General features: G+C 35.8%; 1 protein-coding gene and 1 pseudogene across 1 annotated transcript in view; one reads left to right on the forward strand and one right to left on the reverse strand.

Annotated features, from left to right (window-relative positions):
• The window catches only part of LOC102879857 (cytosolic beta-glucosidase), a 192,506-nt gene that overhangs the window by 124,207 nt on the left and 52,512 nt on the right, over positions 1 to 15,787 (reverse strand). The window lies entirely within an intron of this gene.
• Positions 4,980 to 5,098, forward strand: LOC112485627 (annotated as a pseudogene).

Raw genomic sequence — 15,787 nt, forward strand, 5'->3', positions numbered from 1 at the left:
CATAGCCTGGCAAAAGTGGATAACTTCACAGTTTTCTAAGTTCAGGCTGTGTGTATAAACTGAAAAATTAATCCAGAAGCGCAAGTAAGAGCATAAGTTTTTACAGAGTAGTTATAACTCCTGTAGCATGCCATTAAATAAAATAATGAATGCCACCCTGCTCCAGAGTCTATAACACAATGGATCAGGTCGAGTCATTATTATCTCTAATGATGAAACCCATAAGATTCTCATTGTGAGAACAGAACTAAGTTATGCATTTTATCCAGCATCTTCATTATGCAGCCCAGGGTAGTGACTACCAGCATAAGCTTTGTAGAGAAAACCAAACAAAACAATGCATGTACTTTCAAAATGAAAAGAAAAGAAAACCCCACAATTACTTGGGGTATTATTTCAATATTCTTTTCTAAATTAGAAGTTGAAATACGGTAATACTAATCTCTTATCTTCAAAAAAAAAAAAAAACAAACAATAAAACTATAGGTTCCTTTAAATTCTAGATGTATTATATCCCATGGTTTCCCAGCAACCAATGGGATATAATCAGCACAACACAAAACTTTATGCTGTGTCCTCTCAGGTCACCTTTTGTGTTTGTTATTTAAATTTCCTTGGAGAACACTGAGCATAGCTAAACATTCATCATTCTCTAGGCAAAAACGTGTATGAATGTGGATTCCAAATTTTGTCCCTTTTGTTTTATCCTATATGAAGATATGTTAAAATTATGACTAATTTCATGAGGTACTGTCATGAATGAGATAGAAAAAATCATATGTCTTTAAATCCAACTAGTTGGAGCTGATATGTCAGGATCTAGGGACGTAACGCATTGTATTTTTCTTCCAAGCTCTTTACTCTTATGCACTCCAATTCTTTTAGAAGTTAGAAGAAGAATGTTGAGCTTAACATCAAAGATAGATTACTTTCAAAAAGGGACATTTATCAGAGAAAATATTAATTGGTTGCTGGAAAGCGGAGCTCTGAGAATTAAAGAATCTGGGTTGAAACGAGAGATAAAAGCTAGAAAATGCTGCTAATGAAGAATGGAATTTCCTTTTATGCATGTGGGAGCTTGCACGCATGTGTTCCTTTTTCGCAAAAATCTAAGCTGTCTAGATGAGCAAGAACATGCCATTAGCTTTGCCAGGCGAGTTTTACCTCTGCCTCCTCTGGTGTGTGATAGGAGAGCTTTTCCCCCTCATCCTCCTGACAAAGTGTTATAATTCTGCTCTGTGGTGCAGAGTGTCCACACTGCTGCTCATCCTCTGACAACTGCAAATTGGGGATCCAGAGGAAGTACACAACCACCTGTGATCTGGGCTAAGATGCAGTGAAGAGAAGCAAGATGCAAGAAGACCACGTAGTATCCTTGCGGAATATGTAGATGATGCAGAATATGCAAGTGTTTCAGCAGGGTTTACATGGCCCCTAGCACACACGTTGGCAATCTCAGCATAACAGCACCCAGGTGAGAGTAGGGATTGTGGGGGAGTACATGCAGACTGGCACAGCAACACCCTGTTGGGAATTCTCAGGAAGGTGGAGGAGAAGGATGAGTGTCAGCAATCCTTCCCACTTGTTAATTTCTTTGCCTAATGTAACCACCCACCCCCACCACCCCGCCAAATAAAAGGGGATTAGGGATCAAATAACCACACATAAGAGGCATGAGTGAGATAAGTGACTTCCTTTGCCATATACCTCCCTTCCCCAAATCTCAGATCACTTTCTCTCCTCCTGCCTTTTTCAACTCCTCCCAAAACACACACACACACACACACACACACACAATCATGTTTGGGGATATAAAATTATTCAAGAGAATTTTACTTTGCCAACTCATCTTTCTACTTTCCAGCATTACTCTCATCTAAATTCTAGAGCTGTGACGCCCAAAGGTCTTCGCCTCAATATCAACAATAATAATAAACGTTTACTGAAAATTTATTGAGCATCAGGCACTAGTCTAGTCCTTTACCCTTTCAAATCACACATCATTCAACATGGCTGTGATGTACATAATATGATCATCTCCATTTTATAGATGAGAAAACTGAGACTTAAGAGTTTTTTGTTTTTGTTTTTGTTTTTAGATGAGGCAACCCTTGGTTTACCTCACAGATTGCAAGGACCTTGTCAGCTTACAATCTCTTATTTTTTATTTTTTATGACTACAGCACCTAGTCTTCCTTGGTGTTCTCCCATCCAAGTAGTACCCAGGCCTGACTCTGTTTAGCTTCTGAGATCACATGGGATAGGGCTTATTGAGGGTGGCATGGCCGTAGACTAGACTTAGAGTGTTTAAGCAGCTTATGTAATCACATAGCTTACCTGGTATAGGGCAAAGACTTGAACCTTGACCGTCTAACTCCAGAGTGCACACTTTGATCACCTGTTATAGGTTCACTGTTCATATTCCTTTTCTCCTCCTCAAAACATAGTGACCAATCAGCATTATTACAAATGAAACTTAAGTTATATAAAGTTCCTAGATAGTGGCTGGCTATACTAGGGACTCTATTATATTAGTTGTCCCTTCCCCTATTTCAATTGTAAATTATAATATGAACCATCCCAGACATCTTATTCAACTGCTAACAGTCCACCCAATATAACAATGTCCTAAATTGCTAAGGAATGGAAAAGACACTGAGACTCTCTCAGGCATCCTCAGGGACATGAAGGGAGGAGAATTCTTTTCTTAGAGCCTCAGTCTAATCCTGGTACATTTCAGTAGAGGGGGCACACTACAGCCAGGCAGGTGATATCAAAGGATGTTGAGCTATTTTTTCCTGCTGGCCATTAGGAAGGAGTGCTATTGTCATGGAGGAAGCTTAATTCAAGGCCTTAATTCAGTCACTATGAGATGCTAGACACTGGGATTTATTTATGAACAGAATCCAGTATCTGGACTCAAGTGATTTCTCAGGATAGAAAGACAAGAGGCAATTTCTGGGCCATCCGATGAAGTCCAAAAAAAAAAAGGCACTTCTCATAAACTACATTACTATGTCTCACCACTGATGTCAATTTTACATGAATTAAATAAAGACCAAAGGCAATTTTTACAAATAGTCAAGTAAAGAGAAGAGAAAGGAGTTTTTAGAACTTGGGGAATACATATTCAAATATCTTGATGTGGGAGAAAAGACGGCACGTCTAGAAATGGGGGAAAATCCCCAAACATATACAGGTCTTTGTAAATAAAGGAACTCCAGGTACAAGAGCAGAAATAAGTTGGTTCCCCAAATAAGGGAAATCCACGAGGAGACATTATGGCAAGAAAGATTTTTTCTTCCTCCACTCATACTCTGGCAGGTCAAGTAATTATGGCCCTTTATTGATGTAAAAAGCACATATCAGTGAAAATGAGGGTTTGGAGAAGTTCCAAAAGCATGAGTCTCCTTTGGAAATTGTCAATAAATATAGAAGCAAGTACAGGCTTAGACCTGAGAAAAAGGAATCTCTATCCAGAGCCCAGTGCGTTCAAGGGGCCCCTCATAACATAAACTTACCCTTATGAAAGTGTCTAAAAGAACACATAGGTCATCAAAATAAAAGCTCTATCATGAAATGTCATTAAGAAAATGAAAAAAGTCAGATTGGGAGAGAGTGTGCATTATGTATATATATGCTCTATGTGTATACATATATATATATATTTTGGATGCGGGACCTTTATCCAAAATATATAAAGAATTCCAACAGATCAATAATAAAAAGCAAAAAAACCAAATGAAAACAAAACCTCAATTGCTTTAAATGAGCAAAAGACATGAATACTTCACTAAAGAAGATAACACAAATGGCCAATAAGCATATGATAAGGTCCTCAATGTCATTCATCATCAAAGAAATGAATATTAAAACCAAAATAAAAAAGACTATTTCATACCCAGGAGAATAGACAAAATTTTTAAAAGATCGAAATTCCAAGTATTGACAAAGGTGAAGAGGAGTTGGAACTCTCATATAAAATGGTACCACCACTTTGGGGAACTGGAAGTCTCTTATAAAGTTAAACATACTCCTCCCCTATGACCCCAAAATTCTACTCCTGGGTATTTACCGAAGGAAAATGAAAATATATGCCCATACGAAGAGTTGTATAAGGCTGTTTATAGCAGCTTTATTCATAATAGTCCCAAACTGAAAACAACCAAATGTTCATTGAGAAGGAAAAATAAGTATGTGTGTGTATAATATATACATATTATACACACACAATAAAAACAAGTACAAACTGCATATAATAAAATGGATGAATCTAAAAAATATTACATTGAGCGAAAGAAGTCAGACGCAAAATAGTACACACCATACCATTTCCTTTCTATGAAGCACTAAAACAGGCAAAACAAATGCATGGCAATAGAAACTGGAGTTGTGGTTACCTCTGGCCTGTGTAAGGATTAACTGAGAAGACATCCTGTGTGGATGGGATGCTTAATATCTTGAACGAGGTGGTGGTTAAATGAGTGTATACATTTGTCAAAAGTCATCTAAAATTATACCTAAAATCGATAATTTTATTACAGTAAATCATGCTACAATAAAAACGACTTTGGTATTTAAAAAAAAAAAATTATTTCCTATGAGCAAAAAAAATGATCCCAATCAGATTTACTTTATTAAAAGTTTTTCTCTCCTAAAACAATGAGCTCCTGTCATGCAGGAATGGGTGCTCAGCACTGAAAAGATGCAACACATTATCCCTGCATGGGAGGGAACCCTTTTCTCTACCCTGTTAGGTCTGGCAGCTGGGGTTTGCAAATTAAACTGACCAAAGATTTAGAGGAGAAAAAAGTTTATTTTTGTACACACAGAACCCAACAGAAAAAGTAGCTTGCTCATTAAATGATTGAATTTGGAAGCTTATATATACCTAACTTCTTAAGGAAAAGTTACTTTAGATCGTTATTGTCAAGAGAAAACAAATTATGTCTAAATTTTTATTAAAATTATTGGGGTGATTCTATGGCCATGTCATCCTGAACAAGCCCGATCCTATCTGCTCTCGGAAGCTAAGCAGGGTCAAGCCTGGGTAGTACTTGGATGGGAGACCACCAAGAAAGACCAGGTGCTGTAGGCGTAAAAAATTAAAAAATAAGGGATTATAAACTGACAAAGTCTTTGCAATCTGTGAGGTCAGCCAAAGGATGCCTTGCCTAAAAAAAAAAAAAAATTGGGGTGACACTGTTTGATAAAATCAAATAGGTTGCAAGAGTACAATTCAATGTTATGTGCATATTGCATTGTGGGTTCACCACCCAAAGTTAAATTTCCTTCTGCCACCAGATATTTGACCACCCCACTTACTCCCACCTACCCCCGCTCTCATCTGGTAACCATAAATTATGTACATAATTAGTGATTTTGCCAAAATGCAGACAAGAAATTTATATATTTTATAAATATGTAGTTTATAAATTATAAATGTTTTTATTATTTATTCATAAATCTTTGCTCCATCAACAGAACAACCTGCCACATGAAAAAAATAACAAAATCAGTTATCCTTAATACATTTTGCCAACCTCCAGTCATCTAAAATTCATAGATTTATATATATTTTTCCATTGTGTCATCACGAAGGCACATTTTTCCAAAGTAGTAAATACTACATATTTTATTTAATGTCTTGTTATTTGATTGATACCTTTCAAATAACTAGACGATGGTATTTGGGGCTCTTTGTTGACTCATGCCCAGGGCTCTGTAAATGTAAGGAGAGAAAAGATAACCATTCCATATGCCTGTAACCCTAAGATCTGCCTCTGTTCTGCAAGAATCACTTTCTTGGCAATTTGTGGAACAATCTCCTGTTTGCTTTGACAGGGCACATCATGGTCTCTGTGATGTCTCTAGACCAGTAGGGGATGAGGTCTTCTCATATTCTGTTTGCTCGTGCAGATACATGCAGATGGGAGGAGGAAATGGGGATTCAGAGAAGGGAAGTTTGTTCTTTTCCTGTTATGGCTTTCTGTTCTCCATAAAGCATGTAAACAAATCATTCCGTATAAAGAGAATTACTCACAGAGCAAGTCAACCTCCAAAGGTTACTCAGCCCACAGTGGAGATAACATTTACCAATGTTAGGCAGAGAATTTCAGTGCCTCGCTCTCCCTTGTCCTTCTCCAGCCTAAACACAGGGTTTTTCCTATGCATAAGAAATTGGGGCACGGCCAGAGAGGAGAGGGGTTGGGGGTGCTGGGAGAATGGGGTGAAGAGTTAAAGAAGTACAAATTAGTAGTTGATAGATGGTCACTGGGAAGGGGAGCGGGGCATAGGGAACGCAGTCAGCATTAATGTAATGGCTAGGTGGGGAGCCAGAGGAGAGAATGAGCAATTAGGGGCATCGTTTTATAAACTATATAAATGTCTAACCAATGTATTCTATATTTGAAACTAATAATTTTTTTTTTAAATTTGGGGCCTTTACAGTAACTTCTGCTGTACCCTCGCTCACCATTCTCAATTCTATAAAACCTCAAGGGAAGATTGAAAATTTGTTTCTCCTATCTTAGTCTAGATCCAATTCCTAGTCATTGTTTCTGCCTATCAATATTCTTTACAACCAGAAAAAAAAAGTACAAAGATTTATTTTGTCAGCTGTGTTAATCATTACGAATTTCCTCCGATTTTCCAGAACGGTATGATCTAATCAAGAATGCAGAACAATTTTCTCCCTTTGGTATTCACATCCCCACCGCACTGTGCCCACGTATTCCTGCCAGCAGCCTAACGGTGTTTTACGTAGGCAAATTCACCATTTCTTGAGGGGCAGAGCATTTTTAGAATAGAGCGAGTGCCATAAGATGCTGGATTTACTGCAAACCTAGAGAAGCTTACTTCAGGCCTCCTCACTTGCACACATCTATTCAAAGCTCTAGAAAAGACCCTCGTGAAATATTCTCATGTGATTTTTTTTGTAAAATATGCAAAAGTGAGGCCACCACCTCTCTTCAATTTGACTTCTCCACTGCATGTACAACCGGGTTAAGGGGATGCTGAAATGGCTATGGGCATATCTTTTTCAAACCTAGCTAAGGGAAAGCTAACTTGAGATCCTTTTAGCTTGTGTTTAGTGGGATATAGTTTTGTGATTTGCAATCGCTTCCATCTATAATTAAGCTGTTGCTAACTTTCCAGTAAATGAATCCTCCTTTCGCCCATTGTGCGAATTCACCCGACATGATAATCTGAAGGTCAGAGTTGGAGATCGTACTGTGGTATGATGGTGTCATTACATTATGGTTTTTTTTTCCCTCATTCATAATAAATAGTTACTTACATATCTAATTTCACATGTATGAATTTGTATGCTTTATCCTAAAGATCTCCAAAATTATATAAGTTCTGGCCTCATGTAACCCAAATATGTTCATAATGGATGCTCTGTAAATGTCTGGTGCAGGAGTGAATGACCCTCCATAATCAGATAAATTTCAATTTATCTGCTACAGCACCTTAATATCATTAAAAAATAAAAATGCAAGGCATTAAATTGAATACCTGAATCTTTAAATATGTCAGTGTATCAGAAAAGGTTGGAAAAAACATATTCTTGAGTCAGATAGAAATGAGTTTATATCTTTCCTTCTAGTAATTTAAACTTGATCAAGTTATTCAATTTCCTTGTGCCTCATTTTTCTTACCTGCAAAATGAGTATAATAATACTTTTTAGAATTATTCTGAGAATGAAATGAGATGATACATGTATAGTACCAAATCGGAGTGCTGAGCATGCAAAAGTCATTTAAAAAATGTTAGGGCATGGTGTAGAGGTTGAGCACACACAATGTGGGATAAATTATTTTTCCTCTCTGTGCCTCTATGTCTTCATCTTTAAAATGGGAATAAAAATGGTACCTAGATTATAATATGATTATGAAGGTTAAATGAGTTAATATTTCTAAAGCTCTTAGAATGGTGTCTTTGGCACAAGGTATGCTATATAAGTATATATTAAATTGTCAGCTATTTATTTATTGAAAATCTTTATTCTACTAGACCAAAACTATTCCATTAGGTAGCTGCTATAGAAGAATAATCATAACATTATCTCTGAAAACGTGGGAAGTTTATTCTAATTAAATCCACATGTCATTGTTTGGGCTGCTTGTAGTCACAGATTTATAGACAACTTTTTAAAAAGCCAAAGTTTTTAATCTATGGCAACATGTTCAGCCTTGTTACTATACATAAAGACCCCAATTATACTATTTAGTTACTGTCTTCAAAAGTATTTTTGGTAACAGTTTAAAAAAAAAAAAAGAGTTAAAAAAAAAAAAAAAAACTATTGTTTTCTCTGGGAACCAAGGAAGTTTAATTAAAATGCCAACATGATCAAGCAGGCTAAGAATGTTTGCTCATTATTCCAATTAAGAGTCAGTAAGATTTGATTAATATTATTCTGACTTCTTTGGGCTCTGGCAGATCTGTATATCTTCATTTAGTTATTCAACTCTAGTATATCCTATTAATTATCTCTCTCTTTACCTCTGCCTTTCTCCTCTTCAATATAATCCTTTTTCTAATGGCCTCAAGAGCTTTTTCCTTAAAATAGTAAGAATTACTTTAAGTGCTATAGTTAATTTTAGTCAAAACTTTAAATATCATTTTGAGTTAATTCATATCTCAGATTCTTCCTTTAAAAGGAAATTGTAAGTGTTTTTTTTTTTTAAATGAGACTTTCCAGGCTTGATATAATTTACTATGTAATTCGGTGTCTACCAGAAAATTAAAATGATTATTTGTGTTCCCCAGACTCAGAGAATTAGGGAATTATTGAACAGTGCTGATTTTTTAAAAAACACAGAATTGTTTAGTAATGCTTCACTTGTATGCCAAAAGACCAATACATTAAAATAGGGACACAATTCTGTGTTGGTTTCAAGGAAATGAAGGTGAGCCAATTTAATCATCAAAGCTTGTATATTCAATATCCACCCAAAACGACATAAATGCAGTGCCATGTTTAAAACAGTAAGTGAATAGGTCTAAAATCCAAAGTTACGACTCCCCAAAAAACAATAACTCATTCTTTTATATATTTGCAATATTAAATTCTTGGCTTAATATATAATTCTGAATAGGTGTGTGAAATGGTTTTCTATGGGGGAAATGTCTTGTTAGTGCTCTTTTTCAGTCTGGTAATTTTGCTGGTATTTTAAAATATGTTATGATACCCAGAGGTTTTGGAAATGGTCACATGTTTTATAAAAATATGAAGAAATGTGAGAGAATTTTGCTGCAATTTCGGTGAAAACCGTAATTTTAAATTGAATGCCGTTTGTGTTTTTAAATTTCACCTGCATAAACATGAAAATGAAATATGAGTTTTAAAGAGAAAGGCATCTATAATTCTATTCTAGTTTTTGTGCCATAGTTTTGCACTTGTGTGTGTGTGTGTGTGTGTGCGCACGCATATGCACATACATTTTTGGTTCCTGTTCTATGAAAAAAAAATCCCTTCCAACTTACACTGATATTAAGACACAGTGTATTAAACATGATTGTATAAAGAGTTCCTGATTTTTTACTCGGTTTAGTTTGGTTTTTTATTTTTATTATTTTGTTTCCTTATTTAAGAATTAGGTAGAGAAAACAAAATATATTTACCCTTCCCCATATGCCCACTATCACTGTAACTGGAAGCACTCACACCTGGCTAATTTGTCCCCCAGGTATGCATTTGTGTCCCAGGAAAGTAGCATTCTTGACAGGGATTTTATACACAAAATGCTTTGTAACTTCATTTACCCAGGCTACATTAAGTAAAAGATGGAAAGAATTATTATGACTTTAATTATTATAATTTCACATGATAAAAAGTCTTAATTTATCCAGCTCATTACTGATGGTATAAAGAAAGGAATTCTAAGTGATAAAAGTATGTCCTTTAAGAAATGAAAAATTAAAGCTCTTGAGTGATACTGGTGGCAAGAAAAATTCTTCCATGAAGAGACTCAAAGGCAGCATCCTGATTCACTCTTTGATGGACAAAAGAAAAATACGATGTGATATGGTAATGCTATGATCATTTTATTTCAAAACCGATGAGAGCTAGTCACTAACTGTGTTATATCCTAATTTTTTCCTGTGCTGTGCATTCTTTACCTCATGTTTCAGCTTTAAAGTAAAATGAAGAAAACATACATCTTTCTGTGTTTATGACAGATCTCAATGAAATAATTCATATGAAATAATTAGTTAACACCTGATGTTATAAGGGTGCTTAGCAAAGGATAGATAGGTCCTATCTCAACCCAGATTTCAAAATATCACCTTTTTACCATCTCTAACAATAGATGTCTTTTCTCCTTAAAAATCATACCTAACTCCCATGATTGTAACGTTGTAACGATGTTATCTTAATAAAAAAATTATCATTTTCTATAATTCCTTTAATTTTCCTACTCATTTGCTCTTAAATTTGTAATTATAAAAAGCACTTGTTTTTTTCTATTCCAAAATTGTATGTTCAGATTTTTATTCACTAAATGTATTCTGAAACCAAGTTCCTCTTTTTTAAATATGAAATATTTCTTCACATGTATAATTGTTTTTATGTAAACAAACTCCTTGTATTTTACTTTACCAGTAGCTATGAAATCTACAGGTAGAAATACCATGTAAGCCATCAATTTTCCTTAATTGAGAACACAAGAAGGTTCATAATATAATTTTCTTTAGAGAGTCTTCAATTTTGTTTATAAGAAATAACATCCACCACCCTAGCCTCCTGAACTCTCAATAATTAAATTAAAATCCAGGCTTAAACATTTCGGAAAGAAAATGAAATTGTGTTTAAACTTAAAGTTAGCTGGAATTAAGAAAGTGACAAGGAAAAATTGAAAGTAACAGTTTGTATACTACCCGACTATATGTTGTCTACAAGAAACCCACTTTAATATAAAGATACATATAGATTAAAAGGATGAAGAAAAAAATACCATGAGAGTAATTATTTGTCATGGTTTAACTTAAATGTGTCCTATTGTGATGGTGCTTTATTTTAAATATGTAAATTGCATTTAAGATACATGTGCCCCTTTATCTAATCAGAGGCTGCTGAGAATCTGCTTAGCCACCTGGGTTAATATGCATATTATTGTTTCTCAGTTTGGAAAATGAAGCTTGGACAGCATCTCTTATCTGTGTTTGTTAGTTTGCCTGAGCAATTGTTTCCCAAATGAGTATTAATTTTATTTTTGTTATTTTTAGCTCTAATCTGTCTGGGTCCTCGTGCCCTGAGCCATTGGAAAAAAGACAGTTGTAACAAGTTATGGAGAGCTGAAAAATGGATTGCAAATGTCTCAGACTGTGTAACTCTCAGAGACCTTGGCCGTCCGAAGAGCCCCTCTTCCCTGCAGTGAGGGACACTGGGCAGCAATCACTGATGGCCTTGCAAATGTCTCCTCATTATTCACAGTGAATCCCAAGAAACATGCATCCCCCTAAATACTTAGAAATTAGTGGTCAAAAATTGAGAAAAGCTGTATACTATAATCCTATTGGAGAGCCAGCTTTCACTGATCATAGCAAGGCTCTGAAAAGGCATAAAAAGGTCTTTATTTAATTCAGAACTTCCCAAATTTATTTGAGCATGGAACGCTTAAAACAAAACAGCCATAAAGACTTTTTCCTTGTATCTGTTTTCTGAGTGTTCTGCAAAGAAAAACTATTACTAGAAAAGAAAGCAACGGATGTCTGGCAAATGAAACAAAGTTGTCACACTCGCGGAGTAGACTACCAGTGCCTGCCGGGTCTGTGAGCTCCTGACTCCCCTCATCGTGTTTTTCCCATTTGCAAAGTGCAACTGAAATCATATTTTCTGACCTGGTTTATTGTTTAGAGCAACATTGCTCAAAGTATGTCCTACAGACCATTAGTTCCCAGAGATGTTAATGAACGCCCCACAAAAAAAGAGTTTCAAGGTAAAAATCTTGGGATCTACAAAGTTGTGACTGGACTTCTCAGAAACATCAATAATCTAATGTACATTATATATTCCTAAAAGGAATGGACTTGCTGTGTTTAACCAAATCTATTCGACCATAGATCACTTTTTTGTTAGTAATATCTCAAAGGCCTTTTTTTTCTACCAAGTTGACTTTGGAGAACACTGGTTTAAAATTTTAGCTCAGAAAGTAACTTGAAGACTCAGAGAAAGTAGGGATTAAAATGGTTTTCAGCAGTTGATTTGAGTCCCTCATCGAGCTCTGAGAAATTTGCCTAGTAATTGTCAGGAACAGCTTGGAAACCACGGGATTTTGTTTTTATATGTCAAGGAAAGACAGATGATACTGTCAAAATGATGATAATAAATTTTATTTATATATATAGAGAGAGACGTATATATGCACAGAATTTATTTCCTAAATGAAAGAATGTGTGTGTATTTTTTTTGTTTTATTGGGTTAATCAATTCAGTGCCAAATCGGTTCCCAAAACAAGCTTAGTCCTAAAGATACAAAGGCACTGAGGTAGTTCATGACCTCTGAGAGTCTGCAATTTTATTGGCAAGGCAGCCATTTGCTATGGACAAGCAAAACACTATGGAAACCTTAGGGATAAAGTGACATCTAGACAAGCCATGAGAGCATAGTAAAAGGGACCAAGAGGGTGCAGATTTGCTTCAGGAAAGGCTTTCTGGAAGAGCAGGTTACGGAGCTAAGACCCAGACCCCCATTTCACCCGCTTCCTACCACCGCCCTCACTTGAAGATCTTGTAAAGCATGAAATTGCACCCTATAAATTTATCTTATTTTTGTGCCTCTGACAACAGTGACAATCTCTTCAAAATTTGAATTGAAAGCCATGTTTACTCAGTGGTAATAAAATAGTGTCATTAAGATAATAAATGTGACCTCCTGTGCTTTTTATAGAACGAGAAATTATCACTAATGAAGACAAAAAAATAGTATTGGTGCCAAAAATGAGGTGAAACTATCATTCAGATTATCCATGCTGAAGATATACTGAAAATTCTCTCTTTTTGGTGACTGCAATCTGCTGCTGAATTGAACCTTTGAACCACTGAATCATTAATTTCAAAAGATCTCATTTTGTAGCCAATTACTCAGCATTCTGTGACATGATCAATGATGTTAAAGGTTTTCAGTCGTTGTATTAATCAAGTAAGCACAGAATATATACAAAAAAAACCCCCAAAACTGTCAGTTGATCTGGGTCTACCACTGATGAACTGCTATTTAAAACAATTAATAATGAAATAATGCTGGAAAACTAAGGGCAAAAGCCTAATTGATTTTTCAAAAGTAAAAACACTCTAAATGCTCAATTAGTTAATAATTTGCCTACTAATTGATTTCTTCAAGGTGTCTGACTGGCAAAATTGAGAAAGGTTCTACAATCACTATGCCTCTACAAAAAGCTCATTTCTAGGCATCTAAGACAGTTAGAAGATCAATTTAGACTCCCATTAATAGTGTAGGTAATTTTCTTCAAGGGCGAAAAAAGCAACTATTAAAAACAAAGAAATCATCAACTAAAAAAACTCTGGGGAACGTTCGATAAAATGAACCAATCTCATGAAGAATATTAATAAATTAAATAGGGAAAATAATGAAATGATGCAAATATCTATCAGAAATAAGACATTTCCCAAAGGCAAAAGGACAATTTTGAGACTGAGAGACTTGTGATTAAAAAATGTTTTTAATTGCAGGTAATGAACTAAATAAAGAGAAATGAACATATTAGAATTCTTCTAATTATTTCTTATTCCCTAATTCTATATTCACTGTACTGGGCAGGTTACATGACTTGCTGGTGATGAAATCTTATGAACCGTATGTAGATGGTGTAACAGAAATTATAAGTGTTTAAAATAATCCAAAAGAATCCTGAAGGTAGATTATAATGCTAACAGTATGGACAGTAGTTGCTAACATTTATTGAACATTTACTGTGGGTCAGCTAATTTTCTAAGCATTTTACAAAGATTAACTCACCTAATCCTCATAAATTCCTATGAGAAGTTGTTTTATCAGAAGGTAAGTAGTATTTCAAGAATTTGATTACAGACGATCTGGTTTTAGGATCTACACCATTAACTTCCTGTTCTCCTTTATCAAAGCATGCACTGTTTTAGCACTTGTCACATGACCCTATGTGTCATGCAATATTTTATCTATATTTTACCAACTAAGAAATTTTGATCAAGTAATTTGCTCAAGGGCCACGGGCTGATATCTAGTGTCTTGGGAACTTAGATGACGAATAGCAGAATATCTGGTCTTTAGGCACAAGCATGAACAGACAAGCCAGCAACGACCACTAAGTAGCTGGTGACCTTAGATTTTTAATTGAGGGGTTTTATTCAAACTCCTTACTGCTTCTCTTTCTCCTCTCGCTCCTCCCACATTTTTAATACAAACATCTGATTTTACTTCTCTTTAAAAGGCACTGGGAAAATATGTTTAACAAGTACAAATTGTGTGTAAAAATTATAAAGTAGAAAAATAATATTTGCACAAATAAGAATATAAAGGTTTATGTGTATAAATATTTTAATTTCATTACTCTAAATTGCCATATACGATGATCAGAAAACATGGTTAGCTAAAAATACCAAGCATCCATCAGTTGCTGAGCTGATGGCCAGAACCATCTGTCAGGGGAGGGAGGCAGAGGACCACAGAGCTGGAGGGAAGAGGCAGGTGTGAGTCAACCCTGAATACAAGGGTAAGAGCTGGGACCTAGGGGCCAGCCAGGCTTTAGTCTCTAACTTCATAGCCATCCGCCATGGTGAACGGCAGATTCGCCAGTTAGCACTGAATGATCCGAGTCCCCAAATAAAGGTGGTGAGTTTTTTCTCCCCATCCCTCCCTGCCTCTTTGTTTATCCCTTGGGTAATAGAGATGTAAATAGAGTGAAGTAATTAAGTTCTTGATGTTAAAGCTCAGAAACATCACCTTTCTTCTTGCTTTATTCCTGAATAACCTTGTGTTGGAACTGTCTGCTACGAATAAAAGATAAGGACCCTTAATGAGGGTTTGAAGATTCTAACCCAAGGTCTTCTTTTTCTTTACTTTGGAAGTGGACATCAGCTTTCTTATTGTCTAGTGCAGTTATAAGGACTAATCAGATCATTTATCCAATGGACCTGAACATAGTAAGTGTTCCATGGATGTTATTCAACCTTCTTCTCCCCTGCCCCCCACCACACATCCCAGATCTCTTCCCCACTTACTTCCTCATTGTACTGAGGACAGGACTGTTGCACCCAAGTGCTGAATTCGCCATCCTCCCCCAGCTTCAGGTCCCAGCACCCAAGTCCAGTCCTCCAAGCTGCACTTTCTCACAATGATCGCTCTTCTTCTATGGCTGTCTCTGAGTCTTCCTGGCCTGAGTGAAGATCTAGGGCCGCTTTTGTTTTTCTGTTTGACCTGCCCCTAATTCAGTCAGCCATATGCATTGTCTGAGGGCAGGGATTACATGGAATATAGAGAACTAAGACTTATCTTGGTTTTAGAGTTCCAATATTTGCTCCTGAACTTATAGTTTAAACAATTGCCTTTACATTTTGCCTTTACGTTAATTTATGAGTATCAGGAGTTCTCGTTCTCTCTCTCTCTCTCTCTCTCTCTCCAAGGGCAGGGATTACATGGAATATAGGGAACTAAGACTTATCTTGGTTTTAGAGTTCCAAAATTTGCTCCTGAACTTATAGTTTAAAGAATTGCCTTTACATTAATTTATGAGTATCAGGAGTTCCCTCTCTCTCTCTCTGTCTCTCTCTCTCTCTCT

This window comes from Pteropus alecto, unplaced genomic scaffold, assembly GCF_000325575.1.
Source record: "Pteropus alecto unplaced genomic scaffold, ASM32557v1 scaffold5, whole genome shotgun sequence".
Lineage (NCBI taxonomy): Eukaryota > Metazoa > Chordata > Mammalia > Chiroptera > Pteropodidae > Pteropus > Pteropus alecto.